Source organism: Hemitrygon akajei, chromosome 12 (genome assembly GCF_048418815.1).
Source record: "Hemitrygon akajei chromosome 12, sHemAka1.3, whole genome shotgun sequence".
Taxonomy (NCBI): domain Eukaryota; kingdom Metazoa; phylum Chordata; class Chondrichthyes; order Myliobatiformes; family Dasyatidae; genus Hemitrygon; species Hemitrygon akajei.
The window spans coordinates 93552729-93566735 of record NC_133135.1 but is presented as its reverse complement, the minus strand read 5'-3'; positions in this window follow the sequence as shown (position 1 = coordinate 93566735).

Genomic DNA, 14007 nt, shown 5'->3' with positions numbered 1-14007 from the left:
ATAAGAGAGAGAGACACACATTTGATTTATGTATCATGGCTTCTTCCTGGATTGTTTACCTTTCGCTGCAAGGACGTTACTTTGCTCATTAACATTCCTAAGGAGACAGCAGGAGTGGCCTGATTTGATGGACATGGTGATTTTGAGTTGATGGATGGCTGATACTCCATCAGTGGGGATAAAAGACAGGTGTGGGGAGACACCCCTCAGACACACCAGTGGACACTGACCGAGTGTTGTGCACCCACAGGAAGGTGGGCGGCTTCGAGGACCGAATCAGGAGATCGGTCAACAAAGCTCACAGTGTGACAGCAGGACCGGTGGGGACTTGTGTGTGTGTCCACTCATGCCAGAGTGATGAGTCCACCACAGAAGAATGGTCTAGCTGAGAACGGAGGGGTCATAACCGAATGACCACAACGGTACAACGGAATCAGAATACTGCAGAAGGTTTGCTGGCTGGAGCTGCTCAATCTCTTGCTCTCTCTCTCTCTCTCTCTCTCTCTCTCTCCAACAAATTACAATACAACAACCGCAACTACCTCAGCACACATGAACTGAACTCAACTCTATATTCTTTTACGACAATTCATTTACCCTTAGACTTTGATAGAGCTTGTTTATTATTATTGATTATTATTCCTACACTTCTATGTTTATTATTGCTTACCTGTTTTATATGTGTATTTGCATTTTGATACTGTATTGTGTAGTTTACTAATAAACACCTTTAGTTTTCGGTACCACCAGACTCCAACGGATTCTTCTATTTCTGCAGGTCTGTAAACCCAGTTACGGGGTACGTAACACTTGAATAAAGGAACAACATCCGCAACACTCCAATCCTCCGGAACCTCTCCTGTCCCTGTTGGTGATGCAAAGATCATTGCCAGAGGCTCAGCGATCTCCTCCCTTGCCTCCCACAGTAGCCTGGGGTACATCTCATCTGGTCCTGGCGACTTATCCAATTCGATGCTTTCCAAAAGCTCCAGCACATCCTCTTTCTTAATATCTACATGCTCAAGCTTTTCAGTCTGCTGCAAGTCATCACTACAATCACCAAGATTCTTTTCCATAGTGAATACTGAAGTAAAGTATTCATTAAGTACCTCTGCTATTTCCTCCGGTTCCATATACACTTTCCCACTGTCAGACTTGATAGGTCCTATTCTTTCACGTCTTATCCTCTTGCTGTTCACATACTTGTAGAATGCTTTGGGATTTTCCTTAATCCTGCTCGCCCAAGGTGTTCTCATGGCCCCTTCTGGCTCTCCTAATTTCCTTCTTAAGCTCCTTCCTATTAGCCTTATAATCTTCTAGATCTCTAACATTACCTAGCTCTCTGAACCTCTTCTAAGTTTTTCTTTTCTTCTTGAGTAGATTTATTACAGCCTTTGTACTCCATGGTTCCTGTGCCCTACCATAACTTCCCTGTCTCATTGGAACGTACCTATGCAGAACTCCACACAAATATCGTCTGAACATTTGCCACAGTTCTTCCGCACTTTGCCTTGAGAACATCTGTTTCCAATTTAAGCTTCCAATTTCCTGCCTGATTTAGCCTCATAATTCCCCTTACTCCAATTAAACACTTTTCTAACTTGTCTGTTCCTATCTCTCTCCAATGCTATTGTAAAGGAGAAAGAATTATAGAACATAGAACAATACAGCACAGTACAGGCCCTTCACCCCACAATGTTGTGCCAACCCTTAAACCCTGCTTCCCATATAACTCCCCACCTTAAATTCCTCCATCTCCAAAATGCTCTCCCACTGAGAGATCTGACAGCTGACCAGATTCATTTCCCAATACCAAATCAAGTACAGCCTCTCCTCTTGTAGGCTTATCTACATACAATGTCAAGAAACCTTCCTGCACACATCTAACAAACTGCACCCCATCCAAACCCTTTGCTCTAGGGAGATGCCAATCGATATTTGGGTAATTAAAATCTCCCATCACGACAACTCTGTTATTATTACACCTTTCCAGGATCTGTTTCCCTATCTGCTCCTCGATATGCCTGTTACTATTGGGCGGCCTATAAAAAACACCCAGTAAAGTTATTGACCCCTTCCTGTTCCTAACCTCCACCCACAGAGACTCTGTAGACAATGCTTCCATGGTGTTCACCTTTTCTGCAGCCCTGACACTATCTCTGATCAACAGTGCCACACCCCCACCTCTTTTGCCTCCCTCCCTGTCCTTTCTGAAATGTTTAAAACCTGTCCCTGAACCATTCAAGTCTCTGTAATGGCCACCACATCATAGCTCCAAGTACTGATCCATGCTCTAAGCTCATTCACTTTGTTCACAACACTCCTTGTGTTAAAATAGACACATCTCAAATCTTTGGTCTGAGTGTGTCCCTTCTCTATCACCTGTCTATCCTCCCTCACACACTGTCTTCAAACTTTCTCTATTTGTGAGCCAACCCCCTCTTCCTCTTCTACCTCCTCTTGCTGGTAGGAGTTATATGTTTGCGAGGTGCTGCCAGAGTTCTCCGGGCAAGGAGCTGCAGAGCAATTTTTAGATGGTGAATACTGTGTGTTAGTAGTGAAGGGAATGAGTGCTTTGGGAGGTCAGTGAGGAGTCAATTAAGCAGGCTGCTTTGTCCTGACTGGTGTTCAAAGTAAATTATATTATTAAACTACCTATATGTCATCATACAACCCCGTGATTCATTTTCTTGTGGACATACTCAGCAAATTTATAGAATAGTGACTGCAACAGATAAACCAGAATTGAAAGATAAACCAGAGGCAGAACACAACAAACTCTGCAAATGAAAATATTAATCAATAGTAATAAATAACAAGAACATGAGATAACAAGATCAAGAATCTTTAAAGTGAGATCATTGGTTGTGGGAATATTTCAATGATGGGACAAGTAAGTGTAGTTATCCGCTTTTATTTAAGACTCTGATGGGTGAGGGGTAGTAACTGTTCTTGACCCTAATAGTGCAAGTCCTGATGCTCCTGTACCTTCTATCTGATGGCAGCAGTGAGAATAGAGCAAATCCCTGAGTGGTGGGGATCTCTGATGATGCTTTCCTACAATAATGTTTCATGCAGATGTGTTCAGTGGTTGGGAGAGCTTTACCCATGATGTACTGGGCCCAAATCTATTACCTTTTGAGGGATTTTCTGTTCAAAAGCACTGGTGTTTCCATACCAGACTGTGATGGAACCAATCAATATACATATATATATATATTGATCAATAATCAATATATATCCCCCTGTCCTTGTTATCTGTGGGGGGTACGTTCCTCGCAGTTGATGCATAATGTGAATAATTATTAAAATGGAGAAAATAGGGATGTGTTCCAGAGGGCTTCCTACATTTTCATACCAATACGACACAAAAGCTGCACCACAAGGCAACATTCATATTATATTTCATCGCTTTAAGGTAATATTCAGCATAAGTTGAAAGTTAAAATACTAGGGTGTACAGTACTCACCAACAATGGCAGGTGTGTTTGCTCCGGGAGATGAGTGGGTGTTGTGGTGTCGGGATCATATCAAGCACAGCAAGGAGTGAAGGAAGACTCACAGAACTCTTAGAACTGCCGGCAGCAGATGACACCAGTTTGAATAAAGTGGTGAGGGTTGTTTGCTTGGCAGCATTTTGTTTTTCAGCATAAATTTACTTGTAGGGAAGAAGGGTTGACGGCAGGGAACAACGGAAATGCTAACTCCGTTCTAAACTTGGGTCCGTGTCCATCGCCATTTGTGGTAAGTGTTCCAACTTCCATCATTCCCTCACCATTGGTAAACTCCCGGGATTTTCAAAATCGTCTGTTGCTTGCAGCATCTGAGAGATAGTTTGCCGTAAAAAAATACGCATTGAATGTGGATCACACCTTGGTCGAGTGGCTGAATCAGCGATTTTGTGTTAGGTGGCAGGAAACACACTGTCATGTTAGGAGGAATGCTGTCCAAATGCTTAGGATGGGCTGGTGATTTGTCAAGCAGCAAAAGAACTTTAAAGGCAAGATTCTGTTCCCAGTAGTAGCGTCCCAGAGCAGTGTTACCTTCGGCTGATGCCGCGCTGTTTATAATTTCCAACTTTTTTTCAAGTGTTAAAGCGGTTCTCTGACCCTCGGCTGATGGCCCAGGACATGACATCGGACGCTGAGGAGGCATAGTTAAATATTTCAAGCACAAAATCACTGCACCGTAGGTAAAACCAACAAAAGTTTAACAACACAAGATTGCACATCCACACCTTGCCAAAACCAATGCGAGACTGGCGGGAGTGAGATAGTGAGGCGCGTGCACGTGACTTGTATTGGTGGGAAAGCGTTGCTTCTCACATAACTGTGAGTTTTGGACGCATATAAGGAGACGTTGGTAGAAATAGGTTCCTCGCATAACTGTGAACCCACATAGTCTGAAGACGCATATAACGAGGAAAGGTGTACTCTTCACTACGCATCTATAGAAGTTTGTCACAGTTTTAGATGTCATGTCAATTCTCTGCAGGCTGCTGTGCTTTCTTCACAATTGCACTTATATGCTTGGTTCCAGGACAGGTCCTCTGAAACAGTAACACTAAAGAACGTAAAGTTTTTAACCCTCTTCACCTCAGATCCTCTGAAGAGGAATGGCTCATGAACCTCTGGGTTCCCTCTCCTGAAGTCCATAAGGGGTGTATGGGGTGTCTAGAGAGAGGTAGCACCTCTGGTGGGGGAGGGCTGCCATGCCCTTTTTCAGGGCAGCTTGTCCCTTTGATTGCCACTGATGCTCAGTTCTCACCTGTGGCTCCAAGTAGCTATAGCACATGCAGCGGCCACACCCCAGTAAACCAGCTTGGCAGATGGGCCAAACCAGGTGAGAGTAGCTGACAGGTCTTCGACTCTCGGTGAGGTAGGGGATTTGCCTGTCCCTGCATGTGAAGTCTGGCCTTGGCGGATTGAGTGGAGGAGACTGATTAATGGTCCAACGGTCAAGAAGACAGTCCAGCAGGTATTGGTGGAGCGCTAGAAGCATGACAAGGCACCTGGACATCCTGGTCATCCACTGCAAGAGGCGGTGATCTCTTCAAACTCACCCAGCAGAAGGCAAAGGCAAACCACTGCTGTAACCTGACATGAACAAGATTTCCGGATATGTCAGAGCAGTGTGAAGGGAAATTGTCCACCAAAAGGAAATTCCAGATGTGGCCTAATGATGACGACAAAGTCCATAACCAATTCCTTGGTCTTGCTGACATTAAGCGAAAGATTGGTGTTAAGACACCACTCAGCAAGAGTTTCAATCTCCCTTCTACATGCTGATTTGGCCCACAGCATGATGTCATCAGCAAACTTGAATATGGCATTGAAACTGCACTTAGCCACATAGTAATTGGTGTAAAATGAGCAGAGTAGGGGGGCTAAGCTCGCAGCCTTGTGGTTCACCTGTGCTGATGGAGATCTTGGAGGAAATGTTTTTGCCAATCCAAATTGACTGGGGTTTACAAGTAGGGAGACACAGCATCCCATTGTACAGGTAGGTATTGGGGCCAAGGTCTTGGAGCATACTGATTAGTTTTGAGGGGATAATGGTATTGAATGCTGAGCTGTAGTCAATAAAGAGCATCCTGATGTATGCATCTTTGCTGTCCAGATGTTCCAGGATTGAGTGAAGAGCCAATGAGATGGCCTCTGTGTGAACCTGTTGCTCCAGTAGTCAAATTGGAGTGGGTCCAAGTTTGTCTCTCAGGCAGGAGCTGGTATGTTTCATTATAAACCTCTCAAAATACTACATCACAGAGAATGTTAGTGCTACTAGGTGATAGCCATTGAGGCAGGTCACCACGCTTTTCTTGGAAAATTGAAGCCTGCTTGAAACTGTTGGGTACCACGTACTGCTGAACTAAGAGATTAAAGATCTTAGAGAACATACCAGCCAATTGGTCAGCACGGGTCTTTAGTATGTGGCCGGGTATCCCATCAGGTACAGAAACTTTTCTGAATTCACCCCTTTGAAGGCAGCACATACATGAGTTTCAGATACTGAGATCATAGGATCATCAGGGGACGTGGATGTTTGCGATGTTCCTCCATGTTCTGAAGGTCAAAGCGAGCACAGAAGGCATTGAGCTCATCTAGAGATGAAGCTGTCTCCAAAGTCTCTTGATTTAACTTTGTAGAAGGTGATCGCATTCAAGCTCTGCACAGCTGTCGAGCATCCCTTGTTGGTTCAAGTTTGATGCCTCATCCAGTAAACGGAAAATGATCCATTCATGCATCTGCTTCTAGATAGTGGAAAGGAATTGAGGATTCCAAAGGTGAGTTACTCACCACAGGAGACTAAGCCTCTGTCCTCACTTTAATCACAATATTTATTAGAACGTTGATGGTGGGGGACTCAATGATGGTAATGTCATTAAACATTGAAGGCAAATGGTTGGAATCTCTATTGAAAACAATTTGGGAGTTATGGAATATTTCTTGCATATATAACAACCCATGTCTGAATGCTCCTAATGCCTAGAAAATACACTAAAAATGCATAATCCCATGGAACCTCTTATCAATACTAAAATCTTCTCAGTAATTTCCTGCCAATTCTAACACATGTGGATGGAATTCTCTGTTAGGGAATCCACTGCTAATAGTTCCCCACAAATATTGTGAATTCTGCCTGATGAAAATGAAGACAAGGATCTCCTGTGAAACAGCCCATAAAATTCACTACAAATGATGAAGTACTCTTAGAAATCCAACACAAATACACTTAGCTTTAGTGAATGAGAAACAAACTGCTAGAGGTCAAGCAGCATCTATGAGGGAAAAGGATGGATGACGTTTTGGGTGAAAACCATGCATCAGGACTGAATGTGTGGAAGGGAGATGGTGAATATGCCCAGGCTATTTTGATAACACCACCCGAACTGCGACCTGTCTCTCTCCCTATCCCTCATTCCCTGCATGTCCATGTGATTATCTATAAACCTCTTAAACACCATGCCGCCTCTACTTATCACTCTTGATGCAGTGTCATGAGCTGAATTTTGACCATCTCTCCATCCACAAATGCTGCTTAACCCATTGAATTCCTTCCATAATTTTGTGTGCTGTTCTGCCTTTCATCATCTGTGGTCTCTTTTGTGTCTAACAGAAAGCACTTCCTTCACCCTGTGCATTTACACTCCCTGGACACACAGGGAATTATGAAATGTGAATAGACAACAATTATAGATATAATTCTCTAGGAACACATCATAACACTTGTATTAACATACTCCCTGACAAGTATATCTAATGTAAACAGTCAAAAAATCCTAAAATATCATGGTGACTGTGATACACTTCAAGTCTTAAGAAACGTTATAAATCCTGAAAAACATGTTCTTGTGGAATTCCCTGTAGACCTTTCTACAAATCTTGTCATATTCCAAGAAAATCCTATATCAAGGAATCCTTCCCAAGGGAACTCCGAAAGCTAATAGTCCATTTCAATGAGTCTCCAGAGAACACTGAAACCTAGCTAATAAAAGACCTCCAATATTCCTCAATGACATATTCCCTGGGAATATACCAGCTGCAGGTCTGCTGTCACCAGACTTCCTGCAAAAACATTTCAGATGCTGGGAATCTGAAGTAAAAAGCAAAAATACTGGAAACACTCAGCAGATCAGGCAGCATCTGTGGAGGGAGAAACAGTTAACCTTTCAGGGTGATGAACTTTCATCAGAAAGGTTCAAATTTCCTGCAAATACTGATGCATCCCAGTATGCCCTGTTAATGATCCCACATGGATTAAAGTCAGACACACAGGCAGCAAGTCCATAACATTGAACACAGAACGCAGGATATCTGTGCTGACCATGACGCCAAATTAATCTAAACCTGTCTATCTGCATATGGTCCCTATCTCTCATTCCCTGCATGTCCATGTGATTATCAATAAATCTCTTAAATACCATGATCATGCCACCACTACCCTGGCAGCCCATTTGAGGCATCTATCACTCTGTGTAAGTACTTGTCCTACATTCTTCTTTAAACTATTCAACTCTTGCTTTATTTCTACCCTGGGAAAAAGACTAACTATTGACACTATCTCTGTCTGTCATAATTTTATAAATCTAGGATAGAAATGTCAAGTCCTAGAGGATGTGCATTTAAAATGCCACCACATCGGGTAGATGGAGCTCATCAGCCTAGGAAGGCAGTCTATCTAAGAGAGGGAAAACTCTGATTTCAAACCTTCGCTGCCTTGCGGCCATACCCACTCATGGGAAAGGCTTCGGGAGTAAACCCTGAGGACAAATCTGGAGCTGGAGTCCCTAAGGCAGTCCGATGTTGTCTTCAACCTCGTTCTGGCAACTCCTGCAACGTCACTGGTGCCAAGCTGTATTGGTTCTTGCTCTTCCCTTGGATAATGTCGGTGGCATGGAGAAGGGAGACTTGCTGCATGGGCAACAGCTGGTCATCCATACAACCTTTCCCAGGCCTGTGCCCTGGAGAAGGCTTTCCAGGTGCTGATCCATGGTCTTGCGAAACTAATGGATGCCATACATACATATAATAAGTCATGTCAAGTATATTGTCAAGAACAGTAAGGTATGGATACAATTAAAACTTGTTTTCACCAGTGTCACAGGTATGTATATACAGACAGTAAACAAAATATGAATTATACATAAATTTACAAGGTACTGAAGAAAAAGACTGTATATAGCAAGACATTGGTGCAAAGGCATAGAGACAATTGCATGGTAGTTCAAGAGGTGGTCTGTAATGGTCCATTGCCGAAGTAGGATTTGGCTTGTGCAGGTCAGTTCAAGAGCAGATGGTTGTAGGAAAGTAACTGTTCCAGATCGTGGTTGTGTGGAACTTCAGGCTTTATGTACCTTCTTACTGATGGCTGCAGTGAGAAGAGTAGATGGCCTGGATGTTGAGGATATTTAATGATAGATGCTGCATTTTTGTACTGGTAGCTCCTGTAGGAAAGCCATCAATGGTGAAAGGACCAGACTGCATCCACTGTTCTCTGCAGCCTCTTGTGTTTCTGCACATTAGATCTGCTTTATCAGGCCATGATGCACCCAATCCAAGTACTTTCAACAGTGCATTTCTGGAGATTAGTCAGAATTTTCACTGACTTGCCAAATCTTCTTAGTCTTAAGCTTTAAAAAAAAGTAGAGGCACTAGCATGCCTGCAGTTCTGAAGATCTTAAATTCTGAAGACCTTCCAGGACAAGGTCAAAGCCATTGACACGTGAGGAACCTTTAGCATGGAAATTCATTGCATTACAGTGTTTGGACAATTTATAGGTGATGGGGAGAAATGGAACAACAAGTTTGCCTGATTCAGGTTGATTTATTTATGACATGTAGGCGGGTTAGCACAATGGCTTGCAGTACCAGCGATGTGAGTTCAATTCTTACTACTACCAGCAAGCAGTTTGTATGTTTGCTCTGTGACTGTGTGGGTTTCCTCCAGGTGCTCTGGTTTTCTTCCACAGTCCAAAAACGTACTGTTTGGTAGGTTAATTTGTCATTGTAAGTTGTCCAGCAATTAAGCTAGGGTTAAATCAGGGGATTGCTGGACAGCATGGCTCGAGGGGCCTATTCAGCATGGTACCTCAATAGATAAATAAATTAATAAATCAAAGCATACAATGAAATACATTTTTGTTAACCTAAGGATGTGTTGGGGTAGCCAACAAGTGTCACCACATATCCTGGTGTCAAAACATGGCAGAACAACAGACAACATAACAAGCAACAAAACAATCACAGGACAGACCACGTATTCACAGCGTATTCCAGCGTATCCAGCGTATTCACAGACAATGGGCCTTCGACTTCTCCAGTGGAATTCAGTCTCGTAAACCAAAGGCATTGGCATTGGAGAAGCTTAGTGATTGAACAGAGTCCATAGTGGGAATGGAATTGTTGACATTTTGGATCAAAATCCTTCTTCAGCACTGAGAAGAGCAGAGACAAGTCATTCCAGAATGAAGGAGATGTCTTCCTTTTTTAAACAAAGGGGCTTCCCTTCTTCCACCATCAACTCTGCTCTCAAACGCATCTCTCCCATTTCCCGCACATCTGTCCTCACCCTATCCGCCTGCCACCCCACTCGGGATAGGGTTCCCCTTGTCCTCACCTACCACCCCACCAGTCTCCAGGTCCAACGTATAATTTTCCGTAACTTCCGTCACCTCCAACGGGATCCCACTACCAAGCACATCTTTCCCTCCCCCCTCTTTCTGCTTTCCGCAGGGATCGCTCCCTACGCAACTCCCTTGTCCACTTGTCCCCCCCATCCCTTCCCACTGATCTCCCTCCTGACACTTATCCTTGTAAGCGGAACAAGTGCTACACCTGCCCTTACACTTCCTCCCTCTCCACCATTCAGGGCCCCAGACAGTCCTTCCAGGTGAGGTGACACTTCACCTGTGAGTCTGCTGCGTGGTGTACTGTGTCCGGTGCTTCCGGTGTGGCCTTTTATATATTGGTGAGACCCGACGCAGACTGGGAGACCATTTCGCTGCCAGAGAAAGCAGGATCTCCCAGTGGCCACACATTTTAATTCCACGTCCCATTCCCATTCTGATATGTCTATCCATGGCCTCCTGTACTGTCAAAATGAAGCCACACTCAGGTTGGAGGAACAACACCTTATATACCGGCTGGGTAGCCTCCAACCTGATGGCACGAACATTGACTTCTCTGACTTCAGTTAATGCCCCTCCTCCCCTTCTTACCCCATCCCTGTCATATTTAGTTGTTTGTTTTTTTCTCTCTCTCTGCCCATCACTCTGCCTGTTCTCCATCTCCCTCTGGTACTCCCTTCCCCCTTTCTTTCTCCCGAGGCCTCCCATCCCATGATCCTTTCCCTTCTCCAGCTCTGTATCACTTTCGTCAATCACCTTTCCAGCTCTCAGCTTCATCCCACCCCCTCCGGTCTTCTCCTATCATTTCGCATTTCCCCCTCCCCCCACTACTTTCAATTCTCTTAGTATCTTTCCTTTCAGTTAGTCCTGACGAAGGGTCTCAGCCCGAAACGTTGACAGTGCTTCTCCTTATAGATGCTGCCTGGACTGCTGTGTTCCACCAGCATTTTGTGTGTGTTGTTTGACAAGATAAAGAGCTGAGATGGAGGGTTGAGAGATACTATAAGTGATTAGTGGACAAAGAGAGAATTAAAATGTCTGGTCCTCAAACTCTTGCCAGGAATTGCAATGGTGGAGAGTCTAGGTCCAAATAGAGCAGCTCAGATCTGTAGGAGAGAGAGAGAAGAATATGTTACGTATCCCGTAACTGGATCACTTACCAGCAAAGATAGAAAGGTCCGCTGAAGTCTGATGGTACCATTTTCAAATGTTTTTATTTATAAAGGGGCACAAAAGTAAGGTTAATACAAACATTCAGATGCCATAAGTCGTCAATACTCAATCTAAAGCGCAGGTATAGTAATAACCAATAAGAAATAAACTCTATCGTTGTCTCGGGGTAATGTATATATTGTCCGCTGTATATCTGAAAGTCTCTTGCGGTCACTGCAGTTCCACCAGCTGCCGTCTTTTGTGGTGTCGCGTTGGTGCACTTTGTTAAAGAGAGAGAGATAGAGATCAAATGAAACAGTTACCCGGCGGGTTTTTCCAACCTTTAGGAGTTCGATTCGTCGGACCTGTGGCCTCCCCTGTAGCCAAGCTGTTCCTTCGTGGTGAGGTCGCCAATCCCAAGCAAGGAAAAGACGCACACGAACCCCACCACCGGCTGTCGCTATTAAACGCTGTCACAGGATTTCTAGCGTGTCTTCTGGTGCGTCTGGGGGCCGTCTTTACAACCCCTCTTTTATCTGAACTCACAGGGTCTCAGATGTCAATCAGGTTGGGATGATGCAATCTCTCTCCATCTCTCCACCCACGTTGCCCTGAGGGTATACACGTAGTACAGTTCCCAATTCACAAAGGTGGCTCCACGAGACAATGACCACAGTCGCCAGCTTTGCCTCGCTGTGAAACGAGAGACACCGCACGTCTCTCTCTCTTCTCTTGGGTCATTGACCCCCCCTTCACTAGGGCTCTGGCGATTCTCACAAAGGAGGGGGCTGGGATCATAACAAATAAAGAAAGTGTGTGTGTGTGTGTGTGTGTGTGTGTGTGTGTGTGTGTGTGTGTGTGTGTGTGTGTGTGTGTGTGTGTGTGTGTGTGTGTGTGTGTGTGTGTGTGTGTGTGTGTGTGTGAGAGAGAGAGAGAGAGAGAGAGAGAATTCATATTCTTCTTTTTACTTAGCGCTAGTACATCATCAGCAACCAGAAGTGGTTGATAGTCCCTGAAAACACTGTAGAGTACACAGTTCACTGTTATGTAGATATTTGGGATAAACCCCCACAATTACTTCTGTATCTTCTCACTGACTTTCCTAAATCCCAAATTGAAGGTGGAATCTCATGTGGATAGGGTGGTGAAGAAAGCTTTTGGTATGCTGGCCTTTATAAATCAGAACATTGAGTATAGGAGTTAGGATGTAATGGTAAAATTTTACAAGGCATTGGTAAGGCCAAATTTGGAGTATTGTGTACAGTTCTGGTCACCAAATTATAGGAAAGATGTCAACAAAATAGAGAGAGTACAGAGAAGATTTACTAGAATGTTACCTGGGTTTCAGCACCTAAGTTACAGAGAAAGGTTGAACAAGTTAGGTCTTTATTCTTTGGAGCGTAGAATGTTGAAGGGGGACTTGATAGAGGTACTTAAAATTTTGAGGGGTATAGATAGAGTTGACGTGGATAGGCTTTTTCCATTGAGAGTAGGGGAGATTCAAACAAGAGGACATGAGTTGAGAGTTAAGGGGCAAAAGTTTAGGGGTCACACCAGGGGGAACTTCTTTACTTCTTTAGCTGTGTGGAACAAGCTTCCAGTAGAAGTGGTAGAGGCAGGTCCGATATTGTCATTTAAAGTAAAATTGGATAGGTATATGGACAGGAAAGGAATGGAGTGTTATGGGCTGAGTGCAGGTCGGTGGGACTAGGTGAAAGTAAGCGTTTGGCATGGACTAGAAGGGACGAGATGGCCTGTTTCCGTGCTGTAATTGTTATATGGTTATATGTTTGCTGGTATATTTTAAAACCAATGTAATATCTCCAGTGAGCATTCCTGCAAAATGTTGCTGTGAGTCACTGAACCTCTCCATACCTCCAGTGAGTGTGATCACCTCACATTGCTTGTGCCATACAAAAAAATTGCACAGAATCCATATTTAAATGTTAAACCTGCAGGTTTTATGACTTGGACAAATTTTTATCAAGTAAAATGTCAGCTGAAATGCCAACAGCTTGAAAAATTGCTTACTCATCCAAACTTTCAAACAGTTTTCCTAACTAGCCTTTGAATTCAGATGCAGGATCTTGACTAGAAACATCAACAGTGACTTTCTCCCCTGCAGATGCTGCATAGCCCACTGAGTTGCTCCAGAAGATAATGTGCTGCTCCAGATTCCAGCATCTGCAGTCTCTTGTGTCTTTGCATGACTAGCCCAATGCCTGTTCAGAACTTCAAGCTACCTTTTCACATATCTAATCCTAGACACAATCCCAGGGAGTGAATGACATTCATACTTTTCTACAAATATTGACACACTTGAGTAGAAATCCAAGGAATATCTGATCCACACTCTGGTAAGCCCTTGAAAGCATTCCAGGCTCCACATAATCACCTACAAATGTTAACATGTTCCCAGGGCACCCCTTGAATATGCTGTCTGGCAAATAATTGAAAAACATTTACAAAGAATCCACATAAACAACAGATAGTCTAACCATCCACCCTGGATTTTCATGTCAAGTCCACTATCATTAATGCTACATGGGTCATCACTGACCAGAATAATAAATGAACCAGCTGAATAAATAGTGTGTTACTTGCAAAGTCCTTCAGTCAGGGTCTCCTTTCCCAATATCCAAAGCCTATTCACCATCAACAAGACAGAAGATAGGAGTGTGATGGTACCATTCTTGATACCATTAAGCCAAAGCAGCCCAATTGTTCAT